This window comes from Rhinoderma darwinii, chromosome 3 (assembly GCF_050947455.1).
Source record: "Rhinoderma darwinii isolate aRhiDar2 chromosome 3, aRhiDar2.hap1, whole genome shotgun sequence".
In the NCBI taxonomy this organism is placed as follows: Eukaryota; Metazoa; Chordata; class Amphibia; order Anura; family Rhinodermatidae; genus Rhinoderma; species Rhinoderma darwinii.
In genome coordinates, this window is record NC_134689.1 from 129,788,409 (window position 1) to 129,802,889 (window position 14,481).

Consider the following 14,481-nt stretch of genomic DNA (forward strand, 5'->3'; position numbering starts at 1 on the left):
GTACCATATAATGTACAGGGAGACTGAAAAAAAACAACTTTGTAAGGTGGAATAGGAAAAAAAAAGAGCGATTCCTCCAGTTTTTTTTAATTTCCCTTTGACGGCATTCAACGTGCCATAAAAACGACATGTTAACTTTATTCTGCAGTTCAATACAATTACGGCGATACCAAATGCATATAGTTTTTTTAGGTTTTACTACTTTTACAAAGAAAAGCTATTCTGAGAGCCGAAACTTTTTTATTTTCTTGGGGTACATGCGACTATACATATATGGGAAGCAGCGTACTTGTATTGACCCGCAGTCAATGATGAAAGAATCTAGGTTAGGTAGATACCAGGAGGAAGATGCCTACCAGAATCCACTTAAAATTTTATGGTGCATAAAGCGAGGTCCATAAAGACAGGGTGTGACAAGTTTGGAGTGGAGGAACTCGAGTAAACAGACAATGCATCGCAGCTTTCTGCGTTTGGGTGTGCATAGCCTCACACCAGTCAGGGTGCCCATGCTGACCCTTATTTACCACTGAAAGAGCCTACAATGGTCCTGTAAGCATCAGAACCGGACCATTGAGCAATGGAAGAAGGTGGCCTGGTCTGATGAATCACATTTTCTTTTACATCATGTGGACAGATTGGTGCGTGTGCCACGCCTACCTAGGAAAGAGATGTCACCAAGATGCACTATGGGAATTCATATAAGTGTTACTTTGACATATACCACCTACCTAAATATTGGTGCAGACCAAGTACCTCCCTTTACGGCAACGGTGTTACGTAATGGAAGTGGCCTCTTTCAGCAGAATTATGTGCCCTGCCACACTGCAAAAATTGTTCAGCAATGGATTGAGGAACATGACAAAGAGTTTAAGGTTTTAACTCCAAATTCCCCAGATCTTAATCTAATCAAGCATCAGATACCACGGGACACCTTCAAGAGTCTTCTCGAGTCCTTGCCTTAACGGGTCAGAGCTGTTTTGGCGGCACAACGGGCACCTACACAATATTAGGCATGTGGTTTGAATGTTATGGATGATCAGTGTATATTATATATATACACTGTGTATATTATATATACAGTATACTGTGTTACTGTGTGAAAATTATGTTTTATAGTCCTGATAGTATGGCATTGCACTGCAAAGAACATCTTGCTCTGGAGGAGTCTCCGTGACTATGTTTGGATTTCTGATTCAGTTTTGTAAAATGCCTAACAAAGAAATCTGGGGGTTTCGAAATATAACACTCTCAATTTTTTACAGTTAGCCAGTAAAGGGATAACTTTAATTTCACTTTCATTAAAGGGGTTATGCGGGGACCAAAAAGTATTAGCAGTGTACTCACTGCAGTATATAAGTACACTCGCTATTATACATTCCGGTCCCCCGTCGCTCTGATTCTGAGATTTTCATAGATTTTTATAGCGCTGCCAGGGGCCAGAAGTCTAGTTGCACAGCCTTCTTTAGTGATGATAGAACTCTTCGTCATGTGACCGGCCCCGCTGTACTCGATGTACAAGCAGGAGCAGTAGTACAGAGAATACATGGACTACATGAAAACAAGCAATTTTTTTAAACCAAATAATAATTATTTATGTAACCAATAATAAGCTTGCACACTAGTAACATGCTAAAGTAAAATGAGAGTACATGTATATAACTGTATATCTGACTGCATATATGATTTATTTTACCACAGCAATAAGTAACAGCATTAGCAGAACCCTACCTCACCAAATAACTCAAACTAATCTATCCAATCATCATCACAATGTGTAGCAGGATTCTGCCCTGTCCATGGTACTGAACCATATAAAACTACTGTCTAATGCTATTGTACTACATTTCATCACTCCGCCACAGTTTATTCTCAATGGATCTTTCTAGTAACACTGACAAAACATCTGAATATAATATCTTTCTCTAATATGCCGCAGTGGGGGGTTAAGCAAGTATTTAGGCTCCTACATGACTGGGTGTCCTTTAAAGCTTGAGATCAATTAGAATATTAAATGTTCAGATAATGGAAGTGGTAACCGGCAGTACTGTGCCGTAAAGTCTCTATAATACGATGAGTAAGTCATTATATATTTATATCTCTAACACATTAAGACCTGTTCACAAAAGTGTTCTTGGATCATTTCATTTCTTTTCTGTCCCCACAGAAAGAAACCGTGATTGATGCAAATATGGGACATGAACTTGTCTTCGTATAAGGAGGTAGAGAGTTTAATTCATGGCTCGTCATGGATGTCGAAAGGTGGATAATACAGAAGCAATACAGGAAAAGCATTGATGCTTTTGAACTTTGGTGACAGAGGAGAATTTTAGGAAATACTCAGAAAAGTGATCAAGTCATAAGGCTCCGGAAATCTGAAGGAAAAGTAAGAGGACAACCAGCAATAGATGGACTGATACAATTAAAGAAATCATGAACATGTCCTAAAGACATATGAAGCCTCTCAAATGCCTTTGATATATACTAATGATCTTCTGCTTCATATTTAGCAACAAATCCTTTTGCCAATTTATATGGTTTAAAAAGTTAAAGGGAACCAGTCACGCTGATCATGCAGGAAGAGCTGAGCAGATTGATATATAGTTTTGTGGGAAAAGATTCGGGAAAACTTGTCAATTATTGCTCTAAACCTCTGCTCACTCTGGCCTGATGATTCGAGTGGGTGGTCCTATTCAGTGATTTACAGCTATCTCTGTATGCAGACTTATACAGGGAAGGCTGTCAATTATTCAGTGAGACCGCCCACTGGACTCCTAAGCCCAGAATGAGCAGAGATTTGAATGAATAAATGACAATGCTTTTCCCACAAACCTATATATCTGCTCAGCTCTTCCTGCTCTATAACATGCTGCCCGTAGATAGGACTGATTTTATTTTATCCTGACATGTTCTCCTTAAAGGAACACTCCAGTCAAAACTGATAAACTGTTATATTCAGTGCAGGGCCTGAGGAGGCGGTGCATGACACAGGGATTTTCCCTTTTGGGTTCTTTAAGTCCCCATGTTAGGCAGTGCTCCTTCAGGTCCTGTACTAGTACACAGTGTATATGTTTTTACTGGAGTGCTTCTTTAACCGGTTCAGGTCGAAGCTATTTTAAGCAGTCAGAACCAGACGCCGTTTATTTATTCTTTTCGAGAACAATGCAGGTTTCTTTTTTTTTTTTTTTTTTACACGCATCAGTTTTGCATTTTTAAGCTTTTAGTTGGAAGAAATATAGTAAAAGAATATGCTTTTTTACTATTTAGCTATTTTTTTCTGGTAATATTAGTGCTCCGGAATATCTCATCCACATGCTGCTTAACATTTTCCGGACGGATAAGAGAGCATGCAACATATTTCATCAATTTCAGCGTAGAAGGGGTGAAATCCGCAGGAAAATTCACACATAACACTATCTGCATAATTTTCTGTCCTGTGTGAATCCAGCCTTGTAGTAACTACTGTCAGGCTGGGTTCACACGACCTATTTTCAGGCGTAAACGAGGCGTATTATGCCTCGTTTTACGCCTGAAAATAGGGCTACAATACGTCGGCAAACATCTGCCCATTCATTTGAATGGGTTTGCCGACGTACTGTGCAGACGACCTGTAATTTACGCGTCGTCGTTTGACAGCTGTCAAACGACGACGCGTAAATTGACTGCCTCGGTAAAGAAGTGCAGGGCACTTCTTTGCAACGTAATTTGAGCCGTTCTTCATTGAACTCAATGAAGAGCAGCTCAAGATTTACGAGCGTCACATTACGAGGAGGAGCATTTACGGCTGAAACGAGGCAGCTGTTTTCTCCTGAAAACAGTCTGTCATTTCAGACGTAAATGCCTGCTATGGTGTGAACATACCCTTAGGGCTGTGCAGCCTCCTACTACCACCAATTATGTGATCAGTCACATGACCACTGGGACCAATAGAGGCAGTGTGCCTCATTGAGCGCTGTGTACGTGAGTGCAGAGAGGACAAGAGTTGTGAAAACCGTTGCTGTTTTCTCTCCAGGGTCCCTGGAAGTGTCTGACGGCCATGCACCCGACATTCAGCTCCCAGATCGCTCGGACAACCAGCTTAGACCCATGCCATATATATATATATATACTATGGCTATGGGCTTTTAAAGGAACCAGACTACCAGCTGTGTATATATATATATATATATATATATATATAGCGGCGGTCCTAGACCAGTTAATTGCGGGACATCTATAATGTTAGTGCTTCGAATCATGACAAATAATACCACTACCCTTCACGGAAAACACAACAGTGTGGGCAGCAATACCTCATAGGATTACGCAAAACTGCCCCTATTCTCCCATTTCATAGTGTGACTCCAGCACAATGCCTACTTACAGGGGTGTAGCTAAAGGCTCATGGGCCCCGATGCAAAGATTCTTCTTGGGATTAGATACAGTGGCTCAGAAGACAGTATGACACATGATCGGATTAGATACATTGGATCAGCAGACAGTATCACACATTATAGGATTAGATACAGTAGCTCAGCAGAAGAGTATCACACATGATAGGATTGGATACAGTGGCTCAGCAGACAGTATCACACATGATAGGATTAGATATAGGGTCCAGCTCGCTGACATTGCGGCTCCAGCGCTGGACCCAGGAAAGGTAAGATAATAATTGCTTTGCTTTTTTATGTGTTACAAAAATGTTTTGTCTTTTTTACCGTTGTTGGACTACTTCGGATTCAAGTACTACGTCAATGGTAATTGTTTTGCTTTTTTATGTGTTAATAATTATTTTTGTGTGTTTTTTTCCAAATTTGGATGTTGGACTACTTCGAATTCGAGGACTACTTCGATGACGGCGTTTTTTTATTCTCAATAAAATGGTTAACGAGGGTTGTGTGGGATTTTAATTTCAATAAAATATTTTTCCTATGTCGTTGTATTTTTCGAAACTTTATTACTACCACCTTAGTAATGGCCGCTGGCTGATTGACAGCGTCCATTACTAAGGTGGCTTAATGTTAGACATGAAGAGGCTAACCCTAACCCCCATTATTATCCCGGTACCCACCGCCACCATCAGTACCGGGAAGAGCCGGTTACGATCCTGTACCCAACCATCTGTAGTGATGGGTGGGAACTGGCGCGGCTGCAGGCAGGTATTATTAGGCTGGGAAAGCCCAAACACAGTGGCCCTTCCCACCCTGGTAATGCTAGGCTGCTGCTGTTGTGTTATATCTGGCTAGTTATAAAAATGGGGGAACCCCACATCCTTCTTTACAATTATTTATTTATTTTTTAAAATAAAGATACAACACAGCAGCAGCAGCCTAGCATTACCAGAGTGGGAAGGGCCACTGTGTTTGGCCTTTCCCAGTCTAATGATACCAGCCTGCGGCCGCCCCAGTGCCTGCCCATCATTACAGATGGTTGGGTACTGGATCGTACACGGCTCTTCCCGGCACCCCTGGTGGTGGTCGGTACCGGGGTAATAACAGAGGTTAGAGTTAAGCTCTGCACCGGCTAACTCTAAGGGTATGTTCACACGACAACGCCAAATATGTCTGAAGTTACGGAGCTGTTTTCAGGAGAAAACAGCTCCTGAATTTCAGAAGTTTTTACAAGTGCACGCGTTTTTCACGGCGTCTTTTACGGACGTAATTGGAGCTGGTTTTCATTGGAGTCAATGAAAAACGACTCCAATTACGTCCCAAGAAGTGTCCTGCACTTCTTTGATGCTGCCGTAATTTTACGCACCGTCTTTTGACAGCGACGCGTAAAATGACAGCTCGTCTGCACAGAACATCGTAAGACCCGTTGCAAGCAATGGGCAGATGTTTGCCGACGTATTGGAGCCGTCTTTTCAGGCGTAATCCGAGGCGTAAAACGCCTCCATTACGCCTGAAAAGACGTTGTGTGCACATACCCTAAGCCCCGCCTTAGTAATGGATGCTGTCAATCAGCCAGCAGCTATTAATAAAGCAGTAGTAATAAAGTTTAAAAATAAATACAAAGGCATAGAAAAAACTGGTTTATTGAAATAAAAAAAAAACACAACCTTCTTTAACCATTTTATCGATAATAAAAAAAAAAGGCCGTCATCAAAGTAGTCCTCGAATCCAGCGTAGTCCAACGACCGAACCTTTAAAAAAACACAAAAAATAACCTTAGTAAGGGCGTGTTCACATCACCACTGCCCTTCTGTCAGAGGTTTCCGTCGGGTAACCCCTCAACGGAAAGGCAAACTGTCGTTGTGACAGGGTTCTGTTGTTTTAATGGGATCAATAGCGCAGTCGACTGCGCTATTGGTTGAGTCAAGAACAACGGAACCCTGTCACAACGGTGACAAACGGAAAACTTTAAGCAACATTTCCGTCACCATGGAGATGAATAGTGAGGGAAACGGAAGCTGAGGTTTCAGTTTGCCTTTCCGTTGAGGGGTTACCCGACAGAAACCTCCGATGGAACCCCTCAACAGAAGGTGTGATGTGAACACAGCCTAACACATATGGTAGGTATAGATACAGGGCCCAAGTGCATGTGTGATACAGTTTGTTGGACCATGTATCTAAGCCTAAGGTAGGCTTAGATACAGGGTCCAGCAGACAGTAATCTTATACAGTATAAGATCATGGTCCGCTGGTGCCCTGTATCTAAGCCTACCACATGGTAGGCGTAAAAGGAGTTGCCCAGTCCCTAAACATTGATGGCCTATCCTCAGGATAGGCCATCAATAGCTGATGGTTCGGTGTCCGACTACTTGGACCTCCCGCCAATCAGCTGTTTTGAAGCGCTGCTTCCTTCATTTCCTGTACTTGCTCACACTGTGAATCGCTGACACATCCGTGTCAGCGATTCAGTGTGTAAAAAAGTGACCGGCATGAAGGGGAAGCAGCGCTGGTATGAGCGGCTGCACCCCCTTCAAAACAGCTGATTGGCGGGAGGCCCAGGAAGTGAGACCCCGACCCATCAGCTCCAGCAGACAGTGGTATTAAACTTACCCTCCTCTTCGGCCGCAGCGGAGGTCATGACTCCATCCAGGGTCGGGATGCTGTGCGCAGTGCATAGCTTTGACACGTCACGATCTCCAATACGCTTCGGAAAGAGGGGGGTAAGTACTGTCAGTTACTATAGTAACGGGGACTCGTGTAGTTTATTACATAGGCCCCAGTTACTATAGCAACTTTTCATTGATGTGGTGCGGGGGCAATCGCGACCACTGTGGCCCCTATAGTTACGCCACTGCCTACTTAAAGAGGCTCTGTCACCAGATTATAAGTGGTCTATATTGTACATGTGATCGGCGCTGTAATGTAGATTACAGCAGTGTTTTTTTATTTAGAAAAACGATCATTTTTGACTGAGTTATGACCTATATTAGCTTTATGCTAATGAGTTTCTCAATGGACAACTGGGCGTGTTTTACTATATTACCAAGTGGCCGTTGTACGGAGAAGTGTATGACGCTGACCAATCAGTGACCAATCAGCGTCATACACTTCTCTCCATTCATTTACTCTACAGATAGCGATATAGCTATATCGCTATGTGCAGCCTCATACACACACGCTAACATTACTGCAGTGTCCTGACAATGAATATACATTACCTCCAGCCAGGACGTCATGTGTATTCAGAATCCTGACCACTTATGTACGCTGTAAGCTGTTATTCACAGCGAGATCTCGCTGTGCTGTAAATCACAGAGACGCTACAGAAATGTCAGGATTCTGAATACACATCACGTACTGGCTGGAGGTAATGTATATTCATTGTCTGGACACTGCAGTAATGTTAGTGTGTGTGTATGAGGCTGCACATAGCGATATAGCTATATCGCTATCTGCAGTGTAAATAAATGGAGAGAAGTGTATGACGCTGATTGGTCACTGATTGGTCAGCGTCATACACTCCTCTGTACAACGCCCACTTGGTCATATAGTAAAACACGCCCAGTTGTCCATTGAGAAACTCATTAGCATAAAGCTAATATATGTCATAACTCTGTCAAAAATGATCGTTTTTCTAAATAAAAAACACTGCTGTAATCTACATTACAGCGCCGATCACATTATGTACAATATAGGCCACTTATAATGTGGGGACAGAGCCTCTTTAACTAGAGATTCAGACCTAATTCATCAAGTACCAAAAGAAAAAAAAAGCCTCACGGCTTCAGTTACACTTATCTGTGGGGAACTGTTGCTTTCATTCTGAATCTACTTGACTTCAAAGGGGCAGAGCAAACTATAATTTATGTCAGAAAAAAACAACTGCATTATGCTTCATTTTCTAAGCTTAGCTGCTGCCCCCTCTCTCCCCATGGAAGAGAAAGTTAGAACTGTGCAATAAATGACTATGGTCTTGGAAATTAGATAAAACAAGGCCCAAGTAGGGTTAGCATACAGCCAAAATTCAGAATCCGTATCTTGTGTCATATCTGCATAAATTGTGGATGTGCCAGGCATAAATTACAGTAGAAAAGCCTAGTGGGACAGGTGCCCAGCGTGTGGGAAGGTTCATGGAGGGCAAGGCTGGATGTGTTGCTAGTATGGGGCCTCGTGGGTGAAGACTGCTGAGACAATCTGGTAGTGTGAGGTCTCCAAAGAAAAGCCTGAAGGAGAAACTAATAATTTGTGTGATACGAATGTGTCCCAAATCACAGGTTTTATACAACAGGACTGTCCCTTTACCATCATCTCTCTTAGTATGGAGACAGAGCACGCAACACTTAGAACCTCGGCAACCTACAGTATAGTATGTAGACAATAAATAAACACACCAAAACTAAAAAGGTAACAGTTCATTGTTTTATTGTTTACATTCTTCAGTTCTGTTTGACTTATCATTGCTCGTAATGCATTTACTATGCACACATTCCTTTATTATTTTATGATACAAAGACATTATTGGAATCACAAAGGAAGATAGTGTCATTTTTACAGTAACATCGGTGCATCAAGCGAGCTCTGTGTTTATTTCACTTCAGTGACTGTAGCCATAGTGATATCAGTGTCACCATGCTTTCTGCGTACAAACCCAAACATAATCCAGCCAGCAGAACCATCTCTTGAACGTTATCTCTTCTATATATGCATCAATAACATGGGAAATACTGTAATGATTTCAGTAATGCTGAGGTTACAATTGATTAACATAAGAAAAAAAGCAACACATTCGGTGTGATGTTTTTGGGAGTCACAGAATATTTCAAGTGATTGTTGGGAGAATCAAACCCATAATACAACCTAGTCTCGGCACAAAATTCCAAATGACGAAAGCTGCTGGGAAAATATGAAGTATTGTATGAGATGGATTCTCGTGACTCCCTGACTTGTATTGTGTGTCCTGAAATAGGCTTTTGTTAGATGTTCTGTATATACTAGTTATTTAATTTTAATTGTACAACAATAGACTATTCTCTCTCATTCCATGCCCATTCTTTTCTGTAACTCTTAAACCCTCTTTGGCGTTACTGAAGCCCCATTGTCAGTATTGTGTAGATATTTTCACATACAATAATTAAGGGGACTGGTCTTGAAGCAATGAGTCGATAAAACATGTTTTGCTGTGAAGGGCGATGATCTAGCCATCTAACATCATGGAATTTGTTCACTGCACATGTGGTTAAGACCAGTGATCTCACTATATTGTTCATATAATACATGAAGACTCATTTCTTCAGGGCTTGCTTTCCTTGTGATTCAATGGCTGATGACCCAGCCGACAATACAATCATGTATGGTACTAGTCACATTGTATTACAGTTGTGGTGACATCACTTGCTTTGAGATGTTCAGCCAAACAGAGAAGTGTGACCAGCCTTGAATTACTTATCTATTGGGGGTCCCTCACTGGGAGTACTCATTAACTACATGAGGGTAACAGTCACCAGAACCATCAGATGAGCCCAGCTCCAGAGGCCCCCCTTCCTTCTACTGTCTTTTGGGGAGACACTTCAATTAATGCTAGCTTCATAAAAAACTTTATTTCTATTTCAGAGAACTCTCTCTATGGATAAGTTAATAGCAGCATGTATAAGTTCAATGTGATGGTGTGTACATTGTATAAAAATTGTGAACCAAAGTTATAGTTTGTGGTCAGTGTTGACAAGTTTAGTGGGTGACTGTGCAAATGTGCACCCCATACAGAGCAGGGGCATGCATTCAATTCTTTGCTTCAAGGCTACTGGAATTGTGGTAAAAGTGGTACAAAGAAGGATAGGTTGCATCATTGCTATATTTGCAGTCTAGTTCAGATATTCACAGTGTATAGTGATCACATATGTGGGCAATGATTGCATAATACATATCTAATACCTAAAAAACACAGACCTGTTTTATTATCCCTTTATGCTCATCCACTTTAAACCGGGCAAAAGAAGCTATGTATATTTTATAGAAAGTTTGAAAAAGTTCAACAACAGGGAGGCAGAAAGTCCTCTATTGTTCCTTCACCCTGCCTCTTCAAAACCTATTATTACAATTTATCTAGACCCTCGATGCTTCAGCCAAGGGCACTGGAAGTTATCTTCCTCTCAGATCATGCGAGGTATAGGTAGTATGTACCAATACACTAAACCAGCCCTTTTGCTGAATAATAAATCTCGCCGTTTATCTTTGCTGCAGTTACACGATGTCTGCAGTATATGTAGCTAAGTATATTTGAGCCATGCTTATAAAAACAGCACAGCAATAAAATATTTAACAAATAGGGTCTGTGGGGCTCTTTAATAAATAAATATAAAGGGAAATTGTTGGCAATTTCACTTTAAGAATTACAAAAACACTGTGATGAGGCTGAGCTGCAGTACCAGACACAGCCTATAGACAAGAGTGGTGCTGTTTGTGAAAAAAAAAAGAAAAGCTTTGATGCAAAAAAAAAAAAAAAATAACATAAATTGGAGCTCAAGGGGCCTGACTATTTATCAAGACCCTTCCTTCATGGTCCCCGGGCACTATAGTCTTCTTATATGTCTAAACCCCTTAAACATGTGTAAACTACAAAATCTAAATGCTAGCAATATTGCAGAGAAATGTGATTATTGATTTAATTTCAATCATTTGTGCATAATAGAAAAAAAATATCTCTGGAACGTTAAAAAGTCCCTCTGTATACCTACTCTACAAACACAAATCATTCTAAGAATTCCCTACCTGCCAATGTTACTGCCTATGTAAAATGACTACAAATTTATAATCCCAATCCCAGTCAAAATGAAAGGTGTTAATAAAAATACATTAAAATAAATACACAAGAAAATTATTTCATACAATCAAAAGTGCAAGTCCAACTAACACCGACCTCGTGTGGTCATCCCTTCATCTCCCGTAGAGTCATTCCAGTTACTGAATCAAGTAAACATCTCGCTGGCATGTCTGCAAAGCAGAGGAACCAGCAGCGGGCCTGGCATAGAACCTGCTCCAATAAGCGCAACAATCCATGGGCTTATCGGCCCTTCTTACCGATTTAAGACTAAATGTGTGATTGAACAATCTGTGTAAGAATAGAAGTGACCATGCTCAGCATCTCTGTGGTTGATTGTACAATATCTAAAATATCCGGTTACAACTGAACTACAAGTTAGCCGTATTGTCAGGGTCTAAGGATTTATAACCACTGCTTAAATAACAAACATTGCAATGAGCTGTACTGCTGAGAAGAAGCACTCCTGGCAATTTAAGGCTTTTCCTAAATGTACTTATGGAAAGTGCACATTAGTAACTAGTGTGTGGTAAGGGTTGCCACCTCTGCCCTCTTATTTTCTGAGCAGAGATGGACAATCACTGGGCATAACCCCCTCCTTGAGGTGGTTGTTGATCTTTATGGTAGTAAGACGCGAACACACTTGCCGTATGAGTGCGTTACCAAATTTACTTGCCAAGAATGGGTGACTGGCGCACATGTATTCAATGTGTGCCAGTCATCTGCTAACCATGAATTTCTCAACCGGAGTGTTTCCTGCCCAATGCTTGATCTCACCTGCCTGGAAAATGAAACAATGCAGAGGTGACAAACAATGATGTGACAATGTGCGCACACGAAGAACAGGTATGCACACAGTTTAATAATGGTGGCAATGAGTCCCATCTGAGACAATTGTCTTTCCTATGGACTAAAACTCAACGGTGTTCTCTTACCCACTTCTCAATGCTGCCCCTTAGTTTGCCATTACCAGGATTATACCAACAGAAACTAAATGCAAAGTATGGCTCTTAATTATTGATCTTGTATTTTATCCATACTGCACATTAAGGTTTCTTTTTTCTTTACTTTGAAATATAGCGCTTACAAAAAAACAGGCTAAATAGAAAGGCTATCAAAGTAGAAGCAATCTGTCATTTAAAACCACGCATACCTATAATCTAGCAACTATTTTAAGCAAAGCATTGTTGGTTCTGCTTCGAAAGGCAATCTTTCTGTTTGTGGCAGCTTTATATTAGGCAGTGTGTAAAATGGAGCGTTTCTGGCCATTTTATACACAGTATAAAGTGAATGTAAATACTAACTCAACTGCATGATTTGACATACAGCAATAATGCAATAATGCATTGTCAAGGATCAGTGAAAGCCTGCTCAAAGTGTGGTTCTCCATGAATTCTGGAAAAACCAGTTCTCTAAAGAACGAACGTCAGCAATCAATGAACAATTCCTCCCCAAAAGGCCTGTTCACAGCCTTAAAATCACATCTAAGAAGTTATGAAGTTATTGAGAGCATTTCGTAGACCTTCTACCACACAGCCCTCCACACGGTCGAGGGCTGTTGAGCAATGTTCCCCTATCTTCTCACAGTTCAGCATCATAAATGATGTACCTGTGGTTTAGTCAACCTTGTTAACCTACAATCTATCCATCTATAGGCCTCTAGCCATCTCTGAAACCAATTTTTTACTATTTGATTTTCTGACCTCAATATCAAATCTCTTCCATAAATACCCCATTCTGTTGTACCTGTCATTTTGGTAGGAAACAGACCCCAATTCTGACATTTGCTATAATTTAGCATGAAAGCATTCCCGTTCATTGCAACTATGCAGTAAGTATTCATGTGCATTGCTATACCATATACAGTGAAGGAAATAAGTATTTGATCCCTTGCTGATTTTGTAAGTTTGCCCACTGTCAAAGACATGAACAGTCTAGAATTTTTAGGCTAGGTTAATTTTACCAGTGAGAGATAGATTATATATAAAAAAAAAACAGAAAATCACATAGTCAAAATTATATATATTTATTTGCATTGTGCACAGAGAAATAAGTATTTGATCCCCTACCAACCATTAAGAGTTCAGCCTCCTCCAGACCAGTTACACGCTCCAAATCAACATGGTGCCTGCATTAAAGACAGCTCTTACATGGTCACCTGTATAAAAGACTCCTGTCCACAGACTCAATTAATCAGTCTGACTCTAACCTCTACAACATGGGCAAGACCAAAGAGCTTTCTAAGGATGTCAGGGACAAGATCATAGTCCTGCACAAGGCTGGAATGGGCTACAAAACCATAAGTAAGACGCTGGGTGAGAAGGAGACAACTGTTGGTGCAATAGTAAGAAAATGGAAGACATACAAAATGACTGTCAATCGACATCGATCTGGGGCTCCATGCAAAATCTCACCTCGTGGGGAAGGTGAGAGCTCAGCCGAAAACTACACGGGGGGAACTTGTTAATGATCTCAAGGCAGCTGGGACCACAGTCACCAAGAAAACCATTGGTAACACATTACACCGTAATGGATTAAAATCCTGCAATGCCCGCAAGGTCCCCCTGCTCAAGAAGGCACATGTACAGGCCCATCTGAAGTTTGCAAATGAACATCTGGATGATTCTGAGAGTGATTGGGAGAAGGTGCTGTGGTCAGATGAGACTAAAATTGAGCTCTTTGGCATTAACGCAACTCACCGTGTTTGGAGGAAGAGAAATGCTGCCTATGACCCAAAGAACACCGTGCCCACTGTCAAGCATGGAGGTGGAAACATTATGTTTTGGGGGTCTTTCTCTGCTAAGGGCACAGGACTACTTCACCGCATCAATGGGAGAATGAATGGAGCCATGTACCGTCAAATCCTGAGTGACAACCTCCTTCCCTCCACCAGGACATTAAAAATGGCTCGTGGCTGGGTCTTCCAGCACGACAATGACCCGAAACATACAGCCAAGGCAACCAAGGAGTGGCTCAAAAAGAAGCTAATTAAGGTCATGGAGTGGCGTAGCCAGTCTCCAGACCTTAATCCCATCGAAAACTTATGGAGGGAGCTGAAGATCCGAGTTGCCAAGCGACAGCCTCGAAATCTTAATGGTTTACAGATGATCTACAAAGAGGAGTGGGCCAAAATTCCATCTAACATGTGTGCAAACCTCATCATCAATTACAAAAAACGTCTGACTAATGTGCTTGCCAACAAGGGTTTTGCCACCAAGTATTAAGTCTTGTTTGCCAAAGGGATCAAATACTTATTTCTCTGTGCACAATGCAAATAAATATATATAATTGTGACAATGT